Source organism: Abramis brama (assembly GCF_963993115.1).
Source record: "Abramis brama genome assembly, chromosome: 20".
NCBI lineage: Eukaryota > Metazoa > Chordata > Actinopteri > Cypriniformes > Leuciscidae > Abramis > Abramis brama.
Window position 1 is genome coordinate 7,686,661 of NC_139982.1, and position 24,288 is coordinate 7,710,948.

At 38.2% G+C, this 24,288-nt stretch overlaps 3 long non-coding RNA genes across 3 annotated transcripts in view; all 3 read left to right on the forward strand.

The window, feature by feature from the left end:
• LOC311071511 overlaps positions 1-24,288 on the forward strand; it is a 123,795-nt gene that overhangs the window by 17,670 nt on the left and 81,837 nt on the right. The window lies entirely within an intron of this gene.
• LOC311071508 overlaps positions 10,209-24,288 on the forward strand; it is a 71,293-nt gene continuing 57,213 nt past the window's right edge. Inside the window, exons 1-2 of the long non-coding RNA XR_014603882.1 lie at positions 10,209-10,302; positions 10,374-11,273. This is a non-coding gene — a long non-coding RNA (uncharacterized lncRNA). The remainder of the gene's footprint in view (positions 10,303-10,373; positions 11,274-24,288) is intronic.
• On the forward strand, positions 11,893-14,416 carry LOC311071507. Its single transcript, XR_014603881.1, has 3 exons — positions 11,893-13,172; positions 13,535-14,120; positions 14,269-14,416. It is a non-coding gene; the product is annotated as an uncharacterized lncRNA (long non-coding RNA).

Below are 24,288 nucleotides of genomic sequence, written 5' to 3' on the forward strand. Positions count from 1 at the left end.
AGGGTACTGAGATCGCTAGCGCACTGCGCTACCGACTGTCATATGGGCAGTATTGCATAAGACCCAACATTTTCCCAGTGATGTCAATATTTTCGTGAAAAAGAGTTTTTCCCCCTAGCGTAAGATAAATTCTTACGCAGTACTCGTTCCCTCTTCTAGAGAGAACCGAGGTTACGTTAGTAACTGAGTACGTTTTCTGCTTCGGCATATTATTGAGCCAATTGGATAAATTATGCAGCGATAATTGTGTGGGTGTGTTGGTATGGATGTCAGAGTGAGGATGTCAGAGTGTGTGTGTGTAATCAAATGTGTGTGTGTGTGTGTGTGTGTGTGCGTGCGTGTGCGTGTGTGCGTGTGCTTGTAATATTTGAGAGAGAAAAACTCTACTGCAAATCACAAACCCAAGGACTGCGCCCAAACTAACTCTCACTGAAAGCAGATTTTTTGAGATATCAACCTCACATCTGGAAAACAACTTGTGTAGATTTATGGCTTTGAATTTCTACCAGTTTTAGAGTTCAACATGTTTCATAATATATATATATATATATATATATATATATTATAAAGTTTAAGCCCTCAGTACATCATGTTTAGTACAATTAGAAGGGTTAAAAGGGTATCAAAGAACAGGCCAATAAGGTTTGGGAGTCGCTATCAAGCACAGTCCTTTTCTGACACATGGTCACAGGAGCACATGCTGTGAGAAGAAGGCAAGATTATTTGCTTTAATAGTCTTATATAAAATGACATGAACTGTACATAAAAAGTATGTGTGAGTATGAAGGTGTAGAGAAGCCTTTTGGCAGGATTTATGAAGTTTTTCTTATTTTGCATGTTCAGAAATCGGGTACTTTTCAAGGATGTCTTGGACAATACCTCACAATGGCAAATAATGTGTGACAAGAAGGGAAGATTCAGTGTTCTGGGTGCACAGGAACACCCAAAGTGATGTGCAAAAAGTGTAACGTACACCTCTGTTTCACAGCAGAGAAGAACTGCTGCACTCGGAGTGAAATCTCATTACATCAAGTACATGATATGACACGATACAAACCTATGCTTGTTTCAAATCAAATCAAATATATTAATGTGTTTCAAGTGTTTTTCTCTTTTTACTTAATGATTTCTTGACATTTTTTAAAACGATTTGTGATTTTGTTTTATTGCTCTCTGACTAATGATCAATAAATCAATAAAATGTTTCCAAATGAGCCAAGAAATGATGTGGAATCATTTTTATCATGTGCCATCAAAATGTTTTGCAGTAGAGGGTTAATATATATGAATGTCTTCAAATCAATAGTGTCCTCATCAGTTGTTAAATAAGTGCAATGTAAATATTAATAATGACTGAATCAATAATATGTTTGATTCTGTCAATAGACTCTTCAGAAATGTGTGTATAATAGCTTGGCATTTCTCAACATGAGGAAGTTGTTTGATAAAGTGTTTGTGACTGATCTACAGTCTTCAGGATAATGATTTAAATAGCGAGAGTCACTTTGCATTGTCAGCACATGCTTCAGTGCTCTGAGAGTGTTTATAGTGCTGTGAGTTTAACACTTCATGACTGAGAGCAGAACAGAACACACTCTTCATCATCACACAAGACTAAACTACAGCAATGAACACAATCAGCATCTTCATCTGGACCATTGCACTGTTTATTCAAGGTAAGATGTAAAAACTGACTCTGGTTTTGGTGTTTTTGTAAAAGTATATGATGATAATAGTTTTAAACACTAATAGTTTTTCTTTTCTCTTCTTCAGAATCCAGAGGAGTGACTCTGACTCAACCTGAAGTTAAAACTGTCCAACAGAGTCAAACAGCAACAATAGAGTGTAATATAGATGTAGGAATACGCGACAGCTACTTAGCCTGGTATCAGCAGAAACCTGGAGAAGCTCCTAAACTCCTGATTTATTATATAAACACCCTTTATACTGGAACTCCATCTAGATTCAGTGGCAGTGGAACAGCAAGTACTGGACGAGATTTTACTCTGACCATCAGTGGAGTCCAGACTGAAGATACAGGAGATTATTACTGTCAGAGTGCACACTATATCAGTAGTAGCTGGGTGTTCACACAGTGATAAAGAGTCGTACAAAAACCTCTGTCAGTCAGACGTCACAGTGACTGCACTGATACAGCTGAGAGAAACTGCAGCTGCTGATGGAGGATCACAAACTACACAATATCAAACCTTTCACAGACTTTATTCATGTATTATGATATACTAAGTAAACACATAATCGTATATCCCTTACTAAACTGGACTAAAATGTGTAGAAAATGTGAGTGGTGCTTGTCCTTGTAAAAGTTCTTGTTCTTGTAAAGCCGCTACAATGTAATTATTGCACTTCCATCCTTCACCACTAGAGGACACATCTTTATATTACTATCTTCCCTATCTGTCAGCGAGAGAGTTTTCCTGCACTTCATCTAGAAAGAGAAATGTCACACTTCACATCAGAAGGCCTACTCTCTCATCCCTGCATAGAAAGACACATGTACGAATGAGACGCTAAAATTAAAATGGTTAAAAGCACCATTTTTAAAGGAGTCATAACCTGTAATTTTCACTTTTCCACGAGAATCAATGTATGTTATGATTGCCTAACGATTATACACTGGCCGGGAAGCCGATATTTAAAAGTGAAGCGTTTGTTTACCCCTGGGTTCGTAAAACAGCCCACGTGCACGCGCACTCAAATATGAGATTTTAATTTCTGCCCGACTTGACGTCAAGACGGGGCAGGATATACCATATATGGACACCGCAGACCTATGCTGCAGGAAGCCCGCCCCTCTCCCCCTCATATTCAGTTCAGTCGAGAAAGATGCAGAAACATAGTGCACACGTGAGTTGCTCTGTTGTTGACTGCCAGAATCAACATGTAAATGTGTTTTCTCTCCCAAGAACGGACCAAGCTGTCAGGGACCAGAGGATTAAATTCATTTTTAATGACGCGGTTCCTACAACCCTTCCCACTGGCTTAACGTTAGGTGTCTGTGATCATTTTACATCGGAATCCTTCACAAATTTGGGGCAATATCAGGCGAAGTTGGCATCGAAGCTCCGTTTGGAAAAAGGGGCCATTCCAACAATCAGAGACTTGCCTGCAATTGAAACGGTAAAACTGTGTTTTTATAGGTCTACTGTGTGTAACAAACAGCAGCTAACTGCTAATGCGGCTATTGTATGCTAGCGGGAGTATTAGCTTCGAGGTAAACATGGGGAATGGCTGTTACTTTGCAAACAACAAATGACTGAGATTGCAGTTACATTTAAAGTTACGCTAACTGAGCATGGCAGTCATAGTAAATGAATAAATGTAGTAATGAGAAATCAGAAAAAACTTGCGCCATGATGTCATTTTGGAATGATATGCTAAAGCGTTACCTGCGGTGTCAACCCCCCTCCTTCCGGCCACCAATCAACGCGCCCCTCATTTGCATTATTAAAATGACCGTCCACAACAGCCAAAATATCGCATCAGATCTCGCGAGACAATAATGCCTTTAGAAATAAGGGTCAGAGGAGCTCTGTGTTTATTTTCTTTCCACTTTTCTTTTTTAGAAGGGCCTGAAAGACTATAATAGAGCCTGGGTATCCAAGGTAATACTAGGTTATGACTCCTTTAAGGAAAATGTACTAATCACACTGATGCACATTATGACAGAAACCCTTAACAATGTTCTAAAACCATAAATGATTATGATACAAATAATAATAAAAAAAACTACCATTGCAATGCATCTTCCTATGGTTTCCCTATAATTAAGATTCACCCACAACAACTGACTGGAACTCAGATCAGAACCATTAGAAATATAACATTTCATTCAAGTTTTGCTGAAGTTAACTCACTTATAGAACATTTCTCCTTATACATGAAAACATATAAATTAAACTCAGATGTCCAAAAACAACTGGCTACACTGACATTACTGTTTTATCTATTTATAATGTGGTATTAATAAACTTTTACTTTTTTGTGGTACTAACAAAACAAGCCCTACAATTTAATAAACTAACACATAATATAAAAACATTTAATATTTAATGATATTAGATGATTTGGTCATTCCATTTACATTAGGCTACACCTTCAATAAAACATTTGCATTTGGTGTGTAAAGGTGTTTGTATGCTGTTTTGACCAGCACTGGTCTCCAGCGAGTGCCAAAAGTGTAAGCGTGGAAAAATGGATGTCAGAAGAATACAGATCATATTGATTTTGCGTTAGCATGAAGCTGCAGTTTCACAATACATGAATTACACTTACGAAAACCAGTCAAATGTTGTACTTTTTTTTTCTTGCGTTTGAAACGTGATTTACACCTTTACAAATCTTCTCTTGCACATGCAAATTTAATTTACGCTTGCAATCTTATGCACACTTTCACAAATCTTACCCTGCGTATGCGATTCTTCAAGGCATCATATTACTTTCATAGTATGTGTGTTCATCGGTCCCTGTAACATCCAAACAAGATTTAATGTTAGAGCTGTCATTTATGTGATCAAAAGGCTACTAAATCATAGACAAATAAAATCTATAATTAATGGTTACACACACACACTGTTGGCGGTGCGCTCAAAGTCATCTGTCAGTTGTGCAGACTACCAAAATCTCCTGAATGAAGTTAAAACCCATCATGTCACTGGATAAAATAAAATTGACTAGCAAAAATACAGGAGGCCGCCTTACAAACGAGTGTGTGGAGGATATTGTCATTTCGCGTAAGGTTTTGATGGCATCATTTATTTATAAGGAGGGCAACACTCCAGTCCAGGAGGTGGTGCTAATGCACCTAAAACGGTTTATTTATGTACTGTATGCTTCAGCAGCCGGTGTTTATTTCTTGTAAATGTAACGTAACGTAGGAAAGGAAACGTGGAAGTTAAAATACTTAAATAAATACTGATAACATATTTTGGGCGGTTTTGTGTGCATTTTGGCAGTTTTTGAACAGTTTTTGGGCTGGAATTCATCAGCTGGATGATTTATCACATCTTTATCACAAGGCTCTGTCCCAGCCTGATCATCTTCTAAATGGTGTGTTCAGTGTTGTGCATGAACGCGTTCAATGAACGACGTTCACTGAACGCGTTCATATTTTCGCCGAACGCTGAACTGAACGAATCACTTTTCATACAATGAACGTGAACGAGAGCGGCGCTCACTCTGGCAGGAATGAGCAGCACGCGCAGTTCACGTTCACGCTCATTTGAAAAGTCAGGTTTTACCAGGGCTTAATTTGAGCCGGAACATGTTCCGTCACCTCCGACATTGAATCCGGAACCTTTTTTATTGGATCCGGCACCTCCTGTGTCACTAAAATTAATTGCCTAAATGAAAAAAAAAAATACTGTATGTGTAGTGTTCAATGTTTGTGACACATGACTTGCGCGCTTGTTGTACGAGTTGAGATTGCTGTTAGCCTCGATCGTTTCACTCAGGGGAAAAATGTCAAAAAGACAGGAAAGTTTGCTTAACTTTTTCAACGCTGGACAGTCAGATCCCAAACAAGCAAAAATCGTTTTCGCTGATCAAAAAGGAGACCACGGTGGACAAAGCCTAGTATCGATATCTCGTTATTTCGACATAATAAGGGGACATTCTAATCTGCATTAAGCCACATTAAGCGTTCTTATAGCCTAATGGTTTTCTATGGGAGGAAAATGCTTAACCGTTCATATTATGGGCTCATCTGATTTTTTGTACATAGCATAGCCTATTTGTTAGGATTTTAGTATCATAATGATTAGGCTAATAAATGCACGCACAATTATCCGTGAACTTGATTTGAACAAATGCCTTTCAACTTGTGTGTGGAAAATTCAGAATTAAATTAATGTGCAGAAATTTGTACAAATAGAGAGCAGGCTATGTAGGCCTACTATACTGTTGTAGCCATTAAAAAAAAGCGCGTTTCATATTTGTTAAAATATTATAATGTTATTTTTTTTTTTCCATTTATGTTGATTTATGAAAAGTGAACAGCACGACCGAGTAAGATATGATGCGCAATATGAGACATGGAGCGGGTCAGACATGATTTTGACCGTTGAAGTTGAAGTTGTTATATAAAGCCTTTCTTTAAAGTGAATTTCGTTTTGTATAAATTGTATCTTAATTTTAATCAATTTTTCATCAACCAATTGCCTGTATTTAATGAATAGGCCGACGAAACAAATATAACGGAGGCGCCCGCGCGCTCACTTGCATTGCACGTGAACTAGAGCACATCCTAAATTAACGAAACTCAGTGTATGCCTCACACAGACATGACAAATACATCAAATACACAAAGCTTGAAATGTCTTTAAACGAAATAATTCAAAAAGAAAAAAGAAAAAGGCTACTCTCTGATTATGTAATCCTATTCATGTGCATTTCTCTCTATAAGCGCGTTCACACGGAGATGGCGATCGTCAACTTCATCTTTGCAGCCGAGTCGACACTTTTAGAGAAAACACTTGTTTATTAATAAAAATCAATACACGCGTCACCGGATTTACAGATGCACGCACACATATTATTTCGAAATAACGAGATATTGTGTTGAAATAACATTATTATTAATAATAGTCTACATCTTTTAGAATAGGCCTATTTGATTGAATGCTGAATGTTGCGCTTGTTCAATTTAATAAAATTAAAACTTTAATTGTGATCATTAACATAACTGAATATTAAATATTTAGTGACCAAGTTTTGCGCAGCTCCCCATCAATGATCTAGCACCCAGTCAGCATGCTGTCCCTGCAGAGAAGCTACGTACGCAGTGTAATTATTTTTTTTTTTTTTTTTTTTCGTTACCTCTAACCCCCGTTTTGAGTGTCAGGACTCTGCGCTCCGATTAAGCACTGGTAAAGAGTTTCTATTGAGTAAGATAGTGGCCTATATTTAAAAGAATTTAGCAAATGAACGTGAACTAGTTCATTTTTAGATATGTGAACTTAGTTCATTTAAAAAAAAAAAAGAACTATGAACGTGAACTAGTTCATTATCATCTGTGTGAACTGAACTTTGAGCTAGTTCTTTTTAAGTATGAACTGGCACAACACTGGGTGTGTTTTCATTTATTTGTTCTTTATTAAATAAAGTATGTTTTTGTACAGTTCATGGTATGTAGTCATTTGGTTGTAGTCAGTGGTTAAATTGGGCCGGGGCTCTCCGGGGCTCAGCCCTGGCACATAAGTCTGCTCGTTTGTGTCCTGATGTGCCTGTTTGCAGTCAGTTCCCTACTGGATATTATGTCACATAACAACTTGAAAGACTTTATAGGAAAACGAATCTCACTGTGCACAAGGACATGTATTCAAATCACAATCTTTTTTACAAAGATTCGATTTCTAAAGCTAAAACCACCTATTATTCTGGTTTAATCAGTTCAAGTGAAGGAAATTCAAAGGCCTTTTTTTCACTCATTACAAACTTCATAAAACCTCGGGATCCACTTCCTCCTCACTTGTATTCCTCTGATTTTTGTAATTCTATATTATCATTTTTTTCTTTAAAAATTGAACATATCCACCAGCGCCTTATGTCTACTTCTGGTCCGAACTCACCTGTCCCAGTTTCATTTGCTCCCACCTGTCTACTCTCAGCATTTACCTTACCCTCAGTAAATGAAATTAATGAACTCATTCAAAAATCCAAATCTTCAACCTGCAGATTAGACCCCCTTCCAACTGTGCTTGTGAAAGCCACTGTTTCTTTTCTGTCCCCTCTCATTACTAACATCATTCACTCTTCACTTACCACTGGAATTGTTCCTTCTTCTCTTAAAACAGCTTCTGTAACTCCCATTCTTAAGAAACCTGGTTCAGATCCCAACGACCATAATAATTTCCGTCCTATTTCACACACCACATATATCCCTCTATGGTACGGTGTTGCCTCCAGGCAACATAGTCTATTTTAGCTTTTTATAATAAAAACTTAATAAAATTTAATTGGTCAATGCTCTCTAAGGGGAGGGGAACTCAAATACTAACCGTTGAAAATGCAAAAGAGTGGTCAGATGACCCACAGGGGTCCATTTTGGTCCCTCTTTCAGCACACGTGCACATGTCACATGGCTCCATATTTTCTCCACTGAAAAGGGCATTTTTCACTAATTTCTGTCCAGATAATCAGTTACAAAAAATCTGAGTCACCTTCATTGGTAAGTAAAGAGGTATTTTCAAAAACTTTACATTATATATCATCCAATATTTCATAGGAAATTACATAAAACTGCATGTTGCTTTAAGGCAACATTGTACCATAATGGAACCACATAAGGCCATACCAGGCATACTAGGTTTGAATACTTGAAAGTATATTTTATTTGTAAGGAAAGAAGTTTGAATTATCTAAATGTATTTGCATTTTTGCTAACTGAAAACTCAGCATGGTTCGACGGGACATTTGGCCACTATAGTGGGAAATCGGACAAATAGTGGGTTCGTGGGATGAGGGCGTGGCTTGTGAGTGGTCAGCGGGGGCCGACTGGTCATTTGGCCACTATAGTGGGTAATCGGACAAATAGTGGGTTCGTGGGACGGGGGCGTGGCTTGGGACCGGTCAGGGGGGTCAACATGACATTTGGCCACTACAGTGGGCAATCGGACAAATAGTTGGTTCGTGGGACGGGGTGTGGCTTGGAACTGGTCAAGGGGGTCAACATGACATTTGGCCACTACAGTGGGCAATCGGACAAATAGTTGGTTCGTGGGACGGGGGCGTGGCTTGTAAGTGGTCAGCAGGGGTCGAGGGGATATTTGGCCACTATAGTGGGTAATCGGACAAATAGTGGGTCCGTGGGACGGGGGCGTGGCTTGTGAGTGGTCAGCAGGGGTCGAGGGGATATTTGGCCACTATAGTGGGTAATCGGACAAATAGTGGGTCCGTGGGACGGGGGCGTGGCTTGTGATTGGTCAGCGGGGGTCGACGGGACATTTAGCCACTATAGTGGGCAATCGGACAAATAGTGGGTTAGTGGGACAGGGGCGAGTGCCACCAAACTGAGGATGAAGGCGGCGCTACTTCTGGAGGTCTCGGATAATCGGGGGGCTCCTGTCAGGCCCCCCCGACCCCACCCGGGTCATTAGGTCAGCCAGGGAGGTCTTCCACATGTTTGATCTTGCTGTTGTTGAGGCCTGGCTCCTCTACCGGAGAGACAGCAGAGTTAGGATGAGGTTATGGTGATTGTTAATGTTTTAACCTTGAAACAACACCGATTGTAATGATATGATAACTTGATGATATGATGGTTTGTAGTACTTGCGTTTCACGATGGTACAATGTTGCCTGAGGGCAACAGTTGGATAATAAATATTACTTTTTATTAAATATGAAATGTGTAATTCGTTAAAAACTTGATAAATATGTTTGTTCAAGTGTTTAGTTAAAGAAATTGATGTTTTCAATAAATATATAATTTTCTTCTTCATGAAAATGTCAAATGTTTAAATTTGTCCATTGTGGTACAATGTTGCCTTGAGGCAACAAACTTTTAATTAATAAAAAAAAATAATAATAATGATTATAGTGTCCATTTTTAAGCAGGAAAAACATAACACACTATTTTTTCCTCACTGATATCATATTGCGTACCATAGAGGGTTAAATATATATATATATATATATATATATATATATATATATATATATATATAAATTTCCCCCGAACCCCCCTAGCATTTACTGTCCCCCCCAGGTTCAAAATTGCTCCTACGCCCCTGCAAATGTTTATCAGATGTTTGTACACAGTTAAAGCAATGCTGTCAAGAAAACGATGTTTAACAAATCTGGAGAAGTATGTGTGCTTAATGAAGCACGACTGGTAGCTATATGAAAATTCAACGTTTTACAACTTAATATAATTAATATATCAATATTTAATATAAATGTCTTCAAATCAATAGTTTCCTCGTCAGTTGTTAAATAAGTGCAATGTAAATATTAATAATGACTGAATCAATAATATGTATGATTCTGTCAATAGACTCTTCAGAAATGTGTGTATAATAGCTTAGCATTTCTCAACATGAGGAAGTTGTTTGATAATGTGTTTGTGACTGATCTACAGTCTTCAGGATAATGATTTAAATAGAGAGAGTCACTTTGCATTGTCAGCACATGCTTCAGTGCTCTGAGAGTGTTTATAGTGCTGTGAGTTTAACACTTCATGACTGAGAGCAGAACAGAACACACTCTTCATCATCACACAAGACTAAACTACAGCAATGAACACAATCAACATCTTCATCTGGACTCTCTGCCTCTGCATTGAAGGTAAATGTTTCAAGAAAATGTTAAATTGAAATACTCTAATACTCTTTTCTAACTCTCAGTATTTCTAACAGGTTTCAGTGGACAGGTGACTGTGACTCAGACTCCTTCTGTAAAAACGGTTCAAACTGGTGAATCAGTCTCTATAAACTGCAAAACAAACACAGAAGTGCGTGATAGCTGTCCAGGTTCATATACTTGTATGGCCTGGTACTCACAGAAACCTGGAGAAGCTCCTAAACTCCTGATTCATTCTGCAAACCAAAGAGTTTCAAACACTCCATCTAGATTCAGTGGCAGTGGATCCAGAACTGATTTTACTCTGACCATCAGTGGAGTCCAGACTGAAGATTCAGGAGATTATTACTGTCAGAGTGCACACTATGGTCCAGTGTTCACACAGTGATAAAGAGTCGTACAAAAACCTCTGTCAGTCAGACGTCACAGTGACTGCACTGATACAGCTGAGAGAAACTGCAGCTGCTGATGGAGGATCACAAACTACACAATATCAATATTTAGTTAAAATTTTCTACAGACCTTAAAGGTAAATATTATTTTCTTTATGCTAAAATACATTAACCCAGTTTATTGTTCATTGACTAATATTAGTTTGTCACTCATGTGTGTCTCTCCCTCAAATGCAGGGCCGGCTCAGGCTCCGCTGGTTCCCTAGGAGAGATTTTAGATAGATCATTCATATGAATTACAACTTACTATAATATAACATGAATACTGATAAATGTTAACATAAATATTAAATAAATAAATTTTGAAATAAATAATTTATAAAAAAATCAAAAAAAAAAAAAAAAAGAATCACACAAGAATTAAACTACAAATCGACAAAAAAGTGCAAAAACTCTATTACATGATACAGCCCAGCACACTAGAGCTCTTAGTCTCAAAGTCATCAATGACTGAATCAAAAGCCAAGTTTTGAGCCCCATGATGACTGATGCTGATCTCTGCAGGTCCACTCAGACGCTCTCGGCTCATGTCAAGTCAAGTCAAGTCATCTTCATTTATATAGCGCTTTTAACAATGTAGATTGTTTCAAAGCAGCTTTACAGAGATTAGCGTATATTTTAAGGTAACAGAGATTGTTTTGGCTTTATAGCAGAGTTACGTTTTTTTTCCAGCTAAAGTTAGTTTTGATTGATTCGCTTCCGTCGCAACGATCATTTGTTATTAAATTAGGGGCCGCTAAGACGACACCATTCCCTCTACACAAACTTTAAACGTGAACCTGTGAGAAACGCTGATGGCGTTCACATGCGCATTTAGAATGGGTTCTATAGTTATGTGCGTTTGAATATACGCAGGTTTGGAATTCCCTACAAGCCAAGCCTAAACAAAGTATACTTGTCTTTCCTTATAAATTTGATAAAGAATTGTATTTTATTTTGTTGCTTTGGGGTAGGAACGCGAAACGAATTTTCCCGACAACGCCTTATCTGTAGAGTGGTAGAGGGATCCTCCATAGGGAGAGACGAGTTGGCACTTCAGCACTGCGTTGTCATCGGGTCCAGGCGAAGGTCCTTCGTCAGATCTGGATACGGCCTGGATTCACAATCATGGTAGACCTCATGTGTTTTAATCAGCTTGATCTTTGAAAAGCTCCTCTCCGCAGCCGCTACAGTCACTGATACTCTCAGTGCACACACACGTTTGAGCAGATTTCTTGCAGTCGCTTTTCATGATAAAACTCAGGAATCTCCATGGTGGTCATGTTGGCTGATGGTAGGTCAGGGAAACTTCTCATTTCTAGGGCGAGTTGTTTTCATATATGTCTAATTGTCCACCATTACTTAAAGTGCCGCTTAGTGTCTCACACACTGCTGCATCAGTTCTTCATTTTTCATCTTAGGGAAGTTGACAAGAACACCAAACTTCTCCTTGACCTCTGCCAAGGTCTTGAACCTCTCCTCCAGTGACACAATGGCCACATCCACCACTACATTACACATGTTCTCCATCCTCTTCAGTGCATCATTGATGGGCTCATCTGGACATTCATATGAGAACTGTCTATGTGTTGATCACAGCCTCTTCTCTTTGAGAACAGCATCCTGTAACCCCCGTCAGCCGATTAGGGGTTGACTTATAGTAAAAAAAGACAACGGCTCACTAGAATTTACTTAGATTACTTTCAGGATCGCATTAGACCAGATTAATACTCATCAGAAGACTCAAGAACTTGTAAGAGGCAAGAGCACACACACACACAAGGATAGGATTTAAATGTACTTATTTATATAAAGGTGAGATTTGGATTTTTTTTTCAGATTTCTGACAGAATACACAAATTGTGTATGTATATATATCACTGTATAGAAAGTAACAAAAACAAACAAAATAAATGTAAATCAAAAGTGCATAAATTAACTTAAAATCGGACTTTTCACCAAATAAGGTAACTGAATTAATTTTAAATGGAACTTCACAAAAGAAATTCTTTCCCTCTAAATAAATTAAATTTTGTTCTCGACTCAAAATGTTCAAATTCTAGATTTCTTCCTTTACTTATGACCTTATGTCAATAATAGCTCAAATTTAACACTTGAATTAACTCAAACCAATTCTAACAACACATTTAGGGAAAAAAATAACCCAAATACAGTGTATGTGAAATCACATATACAAATTTACACCATAAACATAAAATTGCATGAACAAAAATCTGTTCAGTAACCTTTTAGAATGCACAGTTCGATAATGTCAGTCCAGATGATAACAAATGATATTTTTTCTCAGTTCCTTATAAAGAATGATCCTGTGCTCAAAAATGAAATGATGTAAATACTCCAAACCTTCAAGAACCCAATGAAATATTTCGTTGGAAGCAATGCAGATGTCCAGGAAGGCAAAAGGTAAGTGTCTTTGGTCGTCTCAAGGGTGGCCCGCCATCTTCACACAGTGCACATTTGAAGTGTTCATAAAGCAGTCCTCGAACAGAAGAATCCAGAATCTAAATTCTAAGATAACAAAACTGGCCTGCGCACACACACAGGACAATATTCTTAATCAATCCACACTTACATACATTTTTTTACAGCTCTGTACATATTTTTATAACAGTGTATAAATTTACTCCATACAAAACTGAACATTTTTCCTCTCAAAAATACACCAATACACCACTGAATCACCATATTTCAATATGTATATTAAAATAAACATTTTAACTCACAGATTCCTTTGTGTATTAATGATATTTCCTATTTTCTTTCAGGTTTCCACCGGATGACGCAACGATGGCCTAACCCCCAATTTCCACCAGATGCGTAACGGCTGCGTTACGGCTCCGGCACGGCGGCGGAGTCAATAGGTTTCCATTAAAGTCAATGAGTGTATTTCCACTGAATGCGGTACAGCTGCGTTCCGACTCCGGCGATCCGCAGCCCTCCGGAGCAGATACGCAGAGCTTCTATTTTTGCCGGATGCCGGAGAGCTCCGCAGCACTACAGGACAGAGTGCGCAGGACAGGAAGTCGAGCAAAAAAACAGAACAAAACAAAACAAAATAAAAGATCCGGTTAATTTTCAAAATAAAATACACCGTGATCATGGCGGATCATATTTCCCTACACTACACCTTGAAAACGTCATAATATACCATTCGTCATAACGTTCTGTTTATAGAAACTACATATCGCGCGATCATACGTGAATTAGCGAGATCTCGTGGGTCCTCGTGACTTCAGCTGTCAGTCATGGCCGCAGCCGTTCCGCAGCCGTTACGCATCTGGTGGAAATTGGGGGTAACGCTACTCATTGGATTCCAGCGCAACAACAGTCACACGGATCAACAGGATAAAGGTAAGTTCTTTCCAAACTACTTCAATTCGTTCCACAACAAAACATCTACAAATGACTTTTAATAAATCAACATTTTGCGCAGTTATAAATCAACACTTCTAGCTCACGTTTCTCTTCTTGTGTTCTCTCGAACTTTCTTTCTACGCAGCTTCCCAGAGGGGGCGGAGTCAGCTTGACCTAATCGCAGTTGATTGGCTGCTCACCTGCGCAGCACAGACAAAGAGCTCAAAATAAAATAATATTTTATTGCAACTATTTATATTGCCTAATATTACAAATAAATCTTATCTAATGTGAAATAATTTGTATTTCAGCCTTTTATCTTATTTATTATTTGCTTCACATTTCTTGGTTGTTTAGTCTAACTGTATTCATAAAACTGACTCAGACTACGAATGTTTTTGAACCTGGGTTACAATCCACTTTCATTTCTTCACACATCTCTCTTGCTAAAGCTGGAGCTGAAGCAAAGCCTTTACCGCGGTAGTCAGTCAAGAAAGTTTTTGTTTTGCCAAGCCGGTCCACTGCCGTATCCAGCTGAAACACACTGCATCAGCTCACTGAAGTGCTCCTTCACTTGTGGATTCCCATATGGAAAAGGTTTGCTAAAAACTCCTGTGATTCTTATATGTTCCAACAGAATATTGTAAGGGACATATATGCTGCAAAAACCACATATATAAATTGCATAATATTAATGTATTTTTAATCATATTATGTCATATGTCCTACATACAACTAAAGCCATATAGATTTTCATGATGTAAAAACATAGGAAAATAATGCTAATTTAATATGAATGTCCAGCATGGACGTGTATAAAACACAGTGCAGTTTACCAGTCAGTGTAAAGCTGTACTTCACTCATGCTTGTTCTTATCTTGTCCTGAGTCGAGCCCTATATGCCTGTAGTCAATCATGGTTATATACTGTATAATCAGCCTTAGATGAAACACAACATTTAAACCACACACAAGCACACATTTTAATTGCAAAATTATTTATTACAGTGTATTCTGCAAGATACAGTTGCATATTTCACATATCAATAGTTTTCATTTTAAATCCTGCATCACCAGATTTCATTTTCATTTGTGACGATTTCTCTAAACTTTATCACAGTACAACTATGGTATACAACAGTTCTGTTCTTAACCTACAAACATAAAACTTTCCTAAATGTCGAAGTGATTCTTATGCGTATCACTCTAAAAAATAATATCACAGTAATAATTAACTTTATTAACTTAATAAAATCTCTGAATATCATTTACTTGATAGTTTGAGTTGAACATACATAAATAATTGACTAAAACTCCAACAATTAATTTTGTCTGAAATTTAGTTATATTTAAGTTTGAAGTTTTTCACTAAAATAATTTAGTATTTGAATAACCAAGTATTTATTTAAAATACACTGAGCTAATATATTTGTGAAATTTCCATCACGATATTTGAGAATGGATATAGTTTTATCTTCATAAGTGTAAAGTAACTGTTTCGAAGCCCAATTTTATACTTTTTTGTGTTGATTTAAAATTATTTTATGACTCTCTTTGTTTATCAGCTAATAAGAAAGCTGCTAAAACTTCTTTGCTGCTCAAAGAAATTATGGTTTCTTTATAAATTATTATTTATTTATGTATTCTCAATGTTATTTATTTCTAATTACTTGTAGGCCTACTCATTTTTTGTATTTGTAGTTTCTATGATTGTTTTGTGAATTGTTTTTTTTTTTTTTAGTAGACTATCCCTTATCTACTGCCTTGCTTTAGGCTACTTTGAGTTTACTGTCTTGTTTTTTATTTTATTTTATTTTATTTTTTGTGCTTGATATTGTATCCCCTGTGCTTTTTGTTCAATAAAAAAAAATTGAGAATGGATAATTAAACTGTTCTGTTTCAAAAACCACAAATATTTCTTAAATAAAATCAATATTATTAATATTTAACACGCATAAGAAATTTATTAAGTTTACTCAATTAAAACAACACACCCCTCCCCCACCCTCTGACGTGACGACAGCTCAGCGGTTGAGTGAGCGCGCGCTGTTTGAACTCTCTCCAAGCCAGAACAGTTCTCCTCTCCTCTCCTCAGTCTTCACTCTCCAAGCCAGAACAGTTCTCCTCTCCTCTCCTCAGTCTTCACTCTTCAGTCCAGAACAGTTCTCCTCTCCTCTCCTCAGTCTTCACTCTTCAGTCCAGAACAGTTCTCCTCTTCTCTCCTCAGTCTTCACTCTTCAGTCCAGAACAGTTCTCCTCTCCTCTCCTCAGTCTTCACTCTTCAGTCCAGAACAGTTCTCCTCTCCTCTCCTCAGTCTTCACTCTTCAGTCCAGAACAGTTCTCCTCTTCTCTCCTCAGCGGCGCAGAATTGGTGCATTTCCTCTGTGAAATTCAGGTGTGTGTATGTTTTACTTTATCTGTATAATCATTAATGTGCTTTAAATCATTTTATTTAATGCGAAAGAACATACAGACGCAATGTTCAGGGCTTAAAGTATTCCGGCACCGTGCCGGATCTCCGGCGTGCGGCCGTGAGGAAGAAAAAAAAACTTGGAACTTGCATGCGGTTTAATATTTTCGAGTCAATTGATTTCACCTACCAATCATATGAAAGGAACGCAGCTCTTACTAACGTTACAAGCCTATCAGAAGCAGAGCAGGGCGGGGCCTGGCAAGTGTGATTGAGATTTATACGTCACGTTAGCGTTGTCGGTGAAAGGAGCGCTAGTTCATGAAGCTTGGGGATGATGTCCTACCCACGGGCGTAATTTCCTATGGGGACACTTTCCAAAATCCCGTCGTTAATCAAAGAACAATGGGAACAGAGAAAATTACTAACTGCTCAACGCTTAAGGATTAATCTATTTTTCATTTATAATTTATGCAGTGCGGACTGTTTTATAAACGTATTCAATTTCTATATAATTCACATCGGTTAGACAGGTACAGGTAAATATGACATTTATTATGGGTTTAAGTGAGGATTGTTTTAAGTTCACTTAAAAGTTGTTATATTTTTTTAAGCCTAATAAATGTTTCAAATTTTGGAAAAATAAATTTTCATCGAGACATAAGTAGCTATATCAGTGATACTGGTCTTCATTCATAAAAATATGCCATTAACATGCTTGAAAATAAATGGTGCCAATGAATCCCCCAATGTAGGCAATATTGTATACGTGTTAAAACAGTGTAAAATATGCTGTATTGCTGTAACGTTAGGCTACTCATCGACAATAAAGGCCAATGTCATGTAGTTACACCGGTGGTTGTATGGAATATTTTTACAAAGGTTTAGAGGAAATAAAAAAAGTTAATATTACTGGCATATAAACACAGTTAATATTACTCATAAATATTTGTTTTTAAATTTTGAAAAACAAAAAAATTTCAAAAAATTTGTGAACTAGTGAACTGTGAACTGATGAAATAGAACGGTTAAGATTAAAATTTGGACACATGCTGCTGGCCCGAGAATTTTAGGTTTATTTCGCTTCTCCCCCCCACCTACAGAATGGCAGCCTATGGGCACTGGAACAATCCTTCCTAAAAACGCATTAAACTTTCGTTTACAAAGACGTGAAACTCACCGAGTGGTCAGGGGTGTTCACTGATATGCTCACAAAAATTGCTGCAAAAGACGCTTTCCAACAGGTTTTATCGTAGTTTTTGTCAAACACAAACAAACAAAAAAACTTGGACAAAAACTACGATAAAACCTGTTGGAAAGCGTCTTTTGCAGCAATTTTTGTGTGAGCATATCAGTGAACACCCCTGACCACTCAGTGAGTTTCACAAACGCACATCTTGCTTGTTGCACGCACACATATTATGTAACATCATTATTAATTAATACATCTTTTAGAATATTTGATTGAATGCTGAATGTTGTGCTTGTTCAATTTAATAAAATTAAAACTTTAATTGTGATCATTAAAATAATTGAATATTAAATATATAGTGGCCAAGTTTTGCTCATTTTTTAATAGTGTGTGTGTATATATATATATATATATATATATATAGGCCTATATATAATTGCGCAGGTCCCCCCGTCAATGATCTAGCACCCCCTCAGCACATGCATTAACGATTTTGCCGGGGCTTCAGCCCCGAATGTTTTTTGAAAAGTTGACTGACAAAAATGAAACTGGACAATAGCCTAGTATGTAAACCCCCGAAATCATAAGTTGCCTTATTTCATTGTGCTTTGGCTTTGCTGCTGTCTCTGACTAGTGATTGTTGAAGTCTGTCTCTGCAGACGCACCACGTGAGTGATTTCAGCCTAGAATATCTCCAGGATTTGCGCAACAGCAAACAATCTCACAGCAATTAAAAAAAGAGAATAAATAACGCAGTCTGCACCGCCACACAGTCCTCTGTCAGACCAGATGTTGTCAGGCTATATGTCAGTAAATCTTTCCTGTCGTATCAGCCGTGTGCTCGCGGCGCGCACTCTTCAATATCAAGCGCAAATGCAGCACGCCCTGTATCACGCAAAAGAAACGAGCATGTACGTCGTGTTCTGTCGTCAATTAAGTATTGAAATAACCAAAAGGGAGATTAAAACTGCGTCATTTTTCATTATTAATATTCTAACATTTTATCAATATTGCAAAGCCATCAAAACTTGACTTGTGTCATAAAAAAAATATTTTGTGACCAAAAATGTGAAAAATACATCTAGCCTAAATGATCGTTCTTGACATTCTTTTAACTATAAGCAACCCAATTTGTCTAGATCTGTAATATTATTTCCTTTGTATAATAAGCTTGTCTTTGTTTTAAATTATATTGTATTTTTATTGTGAGTGTGTTGGAACTGCTGCACAGTCGTGTGATTTAGTCAGCTTGATTAACATTATTACAATGTATTCCTATTTAACACAGATGTTCTTTGCTAATTACAGAAACTATAAGCAAAATATAAGTATAAATATATATTTATAAAATAAACAAACAAAAGATTGCACTGGTGTTTGATTGAAATGTAACATCTATATGCAAAATAATCCTTAAAAGATTTCTCATTTAAGGCCATTCCTGTTTGGAATATGTGATTGTGTATTGTCAACAATAAGCAGAAACGTTCTGCATTTCCATTTTGTACTGTGGATCATTCATTTCAACATTTATCCTCATTCTCATGTTTAAGAATCTGTTATCTGCTTGACAAATAATTTCTGCTACTGCCCACTGACATGCTTTTAAAGGTCCCGTATTATGCAAAATTCACTTTTGCATGCTGTTTGGACATAAATGTTTGTTGGCAGTGTGTGTACACAACCAGCCAATAGTGATAAAAATCCACTCACTCCTTTTTTATTAATCCCCATAAATCATCAGCAGTGTCTCCCAACGACCTGTTTTCAGAATGCTGTTTTAGTGACGTCACTACAGCACAGGCCCCGCCCACGAGTGTTGACAGACACTGCCGTTCTAACAGACCCGCCCTGATCCATGTATGTATCGCTGCAGCCCGGAGACCTGCAGGTGGGAGGAGCTTACGCCGCAAGTAGGAGGGATTTCAGAAATGTGCAAGTAGGAGGAGTTTACGCCGCAAATGGGAGGAGCTTATGCGGAAATATAGCAGGAAGTAGCGACAGTAATGAAAATAAACTATCAAATATTACGTTCCTCATCATGGTCTGTTTTCTTACAGCTTTGTTATTATTGTGTGTGTCCAATACCACTCACTGTCAATGATGAAGTCACGTCTTTACACCTTTTACCATACTTAAAGTGATAGTGTTTTAAATTCATCAGGCTGTAGGCCTTATTCAAGCACATTTCTGAATATTAGCTACATATTCTACAATTCTACATTATCAAGTAAATGAACATTAAAATGTGATGCAACTGGACTCAGTGAAGTGAATGTGTAAATACATGAAAAACATTTGGCTAATGTAAAAAAAAAAAAAAGTTACCATCCATCTTTACTGCATAATTTTTTTTAAATAGCAGACTAATGTTCTTCTGAACGTGTTACACATATATTACATTTAAATCTCAGGGTGGATAAATTATTTTTTTCAATGAATAAAATCATGTACAAGTCACTCAGAATTGATTGCAAAAGTGTTTATTTTATTTTATTATTTTTAGTCTTTTTTTATTATTTGTAAAGACACTATATCAGCTCATTAAGTTGGCTTGAGAGAGCCAACTTAGTGATATTGTACTTAAACTTATTAAGTTGGCTTGAGAGAGCCAACATATTGAAATCCTATTTAAACTTATTATTAAGTTGGCTTGAGAGAGCCAACATATTGAAATCCTATTTAAACTTATTATTATTAAGTTGGCTTGAGAGAGCCAACATATTGAAATCCTATTTAAACTTATTATTATTATTATTATTATTAAGTTGGCTTGAGAGAGCCAACATATTGAAATCCTATTTAAACTTATTATTATTAAGTTGGCTTGAGAGAGCCAACATATTGAAATCCTATTTAAACTTATTATTATTAAGTTGGCTTGAGAGAGCCAACATACTGATATTGTACTTAAACTTATTATTATTATTATTCTTCTGAGCGGAAAAAAATCTGACTCAAACTCCTCCTAGAGCTTTAACTCTACATACTCCAAACTCGGCTCAGACACTCAAACTGTTCTGACTTAGTGTGCTATATCTTTTCAGACTGATCGGACTTACGGTTTTCCTAAAAATGACGATCAAAACTCGGAAAAACTCCCATTGACTTACATTGGGGAGTTCTAAAAAATTCAAATCCAGATTCAAACTCACCAACCGACGAAAATTCAAATCAAAATACCTTGAAGACTAAACCAAACTGCCGTTCTATATACTATATTAGCCAATGAGACTCATTTAAACTAATGAACTCTAAACTTATACACTTATAAACTAATTAACTTATAAACTCATGAATTCATAGACTTATGAACTCTTAAACTCATAAATTAATAAACTCTGAACTCTTAAACTCATTTAAACTTATAAACTCTAAACTCATTAAAACTTATAAACTCTAAACTCATTTAAAACTTATAAACTCTAAACTCAAAAACTCTAACACTTATAAACTCATCAATTTATACACTTAAAAACTCTAAACTCATAAACTCTGAGTGTGTGTGTGTGTGTGTGTGTGTGTGTGAACACACACACACACACACACACACACACACACACACACACTAAACTCATTTAAACTTAAACTCTAAACTCATTTAAACTTGTAAACTCAAAACTCGTAAACTACTTTAAACTTCAAACCACTTTAAACGTTTTAAGTTTAAAGTTTCAAGCTCCCAAGCAACTCCATAGCAACCAAACTTGAGTACCCTAGCAACCGTTTTGCAAGACCTATATCTCTGTATCAGAACATCGTATAGAGATGAGGTTTGGCTCTTTTGACTCATGCTAGCAAACAGCACTTCCAACATGCTACACATGCTAGCAGTGAATAGCTACATGCTAATATCAATTAGTTAAGTGCTAAATCATACCAAGATCATGCTAAGGACTCTATAAAAACTCCATAGTAACCATCTGTGACAACTACCAACCACCTAGTAACACCATATCAACCGCCCTCAATACCATAGCAACCACCCAGAACACCCTAGCAACCGCCTAGCAACCACCCAGAACACCCTAGCAACCACCCAAAATACCTTAGAACACCCTAGCAACACCATAGCAACCACTCAGAACACCCTAGCAACTGCCTAACAACCACCCAGAACACCCTAGCAACCACCCAAAATACCTTAGAACACCCTAGCAACACCATAGCAACCACCCAGAACCCCCTAGCAACCACCCAAAATACCTTAGAACACCATAGCAACACCATAGCAACCACTCAGAACACCCTAGCAACCACCCAAAATACCTTAGAACACCCTAGCAACACCATAGCAACCACTCAGAACACCCTAGCAACCACCCAAAATACCTTAGAACACCCTAGCAACACCATAGCAACCACTCAGAACACCCTAGCAACCACCCAAAATACCTTAGAACACCCTAGCTACACCATAGCAACCACCCAGAACACCCTAGCAACCACCCAAAATACCTTAGAACACCCTAGCAACACCATAGCAACCACCCAGAACACCCTAGAAACCACCCAAAATACCTTAGGACACCCTAGCAACACCATAGCAACCACTCAGAACACCGTAGCAACTGCCTAACAACCACCCAGAACACTCTAGCAACCACCCAAAATACCCTAGCAACCGCCTAGCAACCGCCTAGCAATCACCCAGACCACCCTAGCAACCACCCAAAACAGCCTAGCAACCACCCAGAACACCCTAGCAACCACCCAAAATACCCTAGCAACCGCCTAGCAACCACCCAAAAGACCCTAGCAACCACCCAAAAGACCCTAGCAACCACCCAAAATATCTTAGCAACCACCCAAAACGCCCTAGCAACTGCCTAGCAACCACCCAGAACACCCTAGCAACCACCCAAAATACCCTAGCAACTGCCTAGCAACCACCCAAAAGACCCTAGCAACCACCCAAAATATCCTAGCAACCACCCAAAACACCCTAGCAACCGCCTAGCAACCACCCAAAAGACCCTAGCAACCACCCAAAAGACCCTAGCAACCGCTTAGCAACCACCCAAAAGACCCTAGCAACCACCCAGAACACCCTAGCAACCACCTAGCAACCGCCTAGCAACCACACAAAAGACCCTAGCAACCGCCTAGCAACCACCCAAAACACCCTAGCAACCACCCAAAATACCCTAGCAACCGCCTAGCAACCACCCAGAATACCTTAGCAACCACCTAGCAACACCATAGCGACCACCCATAACATCCTAACAACCGCCTAGCAAAAAACTTTCCGGTCCAAACTTTCTCAAGCCAACTTAAAGTTTGTCTCGACGAACTTTCGCATCTAGTTATTATTATTATTATTATTATTATTCCGAGACTAAAATTTCTATATGAAACTCCTCCTAGAGCTTTAACTCTACATACTCCAAACTCGGCTCAGACACTCAAACTGATCTGACTCGCGTTGCTATATCTTTTCAGACTGATCGGACTTACGGTTTTCCTAAAAATGACGATCAAAACTCGGAAAAACTCCCATTGACTTACATTGGGGAGTTCTAAAAACATTTGAATCCAAACTGCCGTTTTCACACACACAGACTCAAAAGGGCCTGACAGCCCTGCGTCTCTCCCTCTCTCTCTCCCTCAGAGGATTTATATTATCAAGCAACCAATAAGTAATGGCCTAAAATCTTCATAGCCACACCATAGCAACCAGTTTCAGCACCCTAGCAACCACTAAGAGCTCCCTAGCAACCACCCTAAACCAAAAAAAAATTTTTTTTACATTTTTTTGTATTTTTTAACGCAATATTACACTCGTGGCCTTGCGATATTGCTCCATGCTTGTGCCTATTCGGCCATAGGCACGAGGCCGCAGGCCGAGTGCCGTACTGAAGGCACTCGTTATTAAAGATTTTAAGAACTCTATAAAAACTCCATAGTAACCATCTTTGACAACTACCAACCACCTAGTAACACCATAGCAACTACCAAAAATACCTTAGCAACCATCTTGAACACCCTAGCAACATCTAGAAATGCTCTAGTAACCACCAAATATACCCTAGCAACCACCCAGAACACCCTAGCAACTGCCTAGCAACCCCCCAGAACACCTAGCAACTGCCTAGCAACCACCCAGAACACCTAGCAAACAGCCAGAACACCCTAGCAACTGCCTAGCAACCACCCAGAACACCTAGCAACTGCCTAGCAACAACCCAGAACACCCTAGCAACCGCCTAGCAACACCATAGCAACCACCCAGAACACCCTAGCAACCGCCTAGCAACCACCCAGAATACCTTAGCAACCGCCTAGCAACACCATAGCAACCACCCAGAACACCCTAGCAACCGCCTAACAACCACCCAAAATACCCTAGCAACCGCCTAGCAACACCATAGCAACCACTCAGAACACCCTAGCAACTGCCTAACAACCACCCAGAACACCCTAGCAACCACCCAAAATATCCTAGCAACCGCCTAGCAACCACCCAGAACACCCTACAACCGCCTAGCAACCACCCAGAACACCCTAGCAACCACCCAGAACACCCTAGCAACCACCCAAAATACCCTAGCAACCGCCTAGCA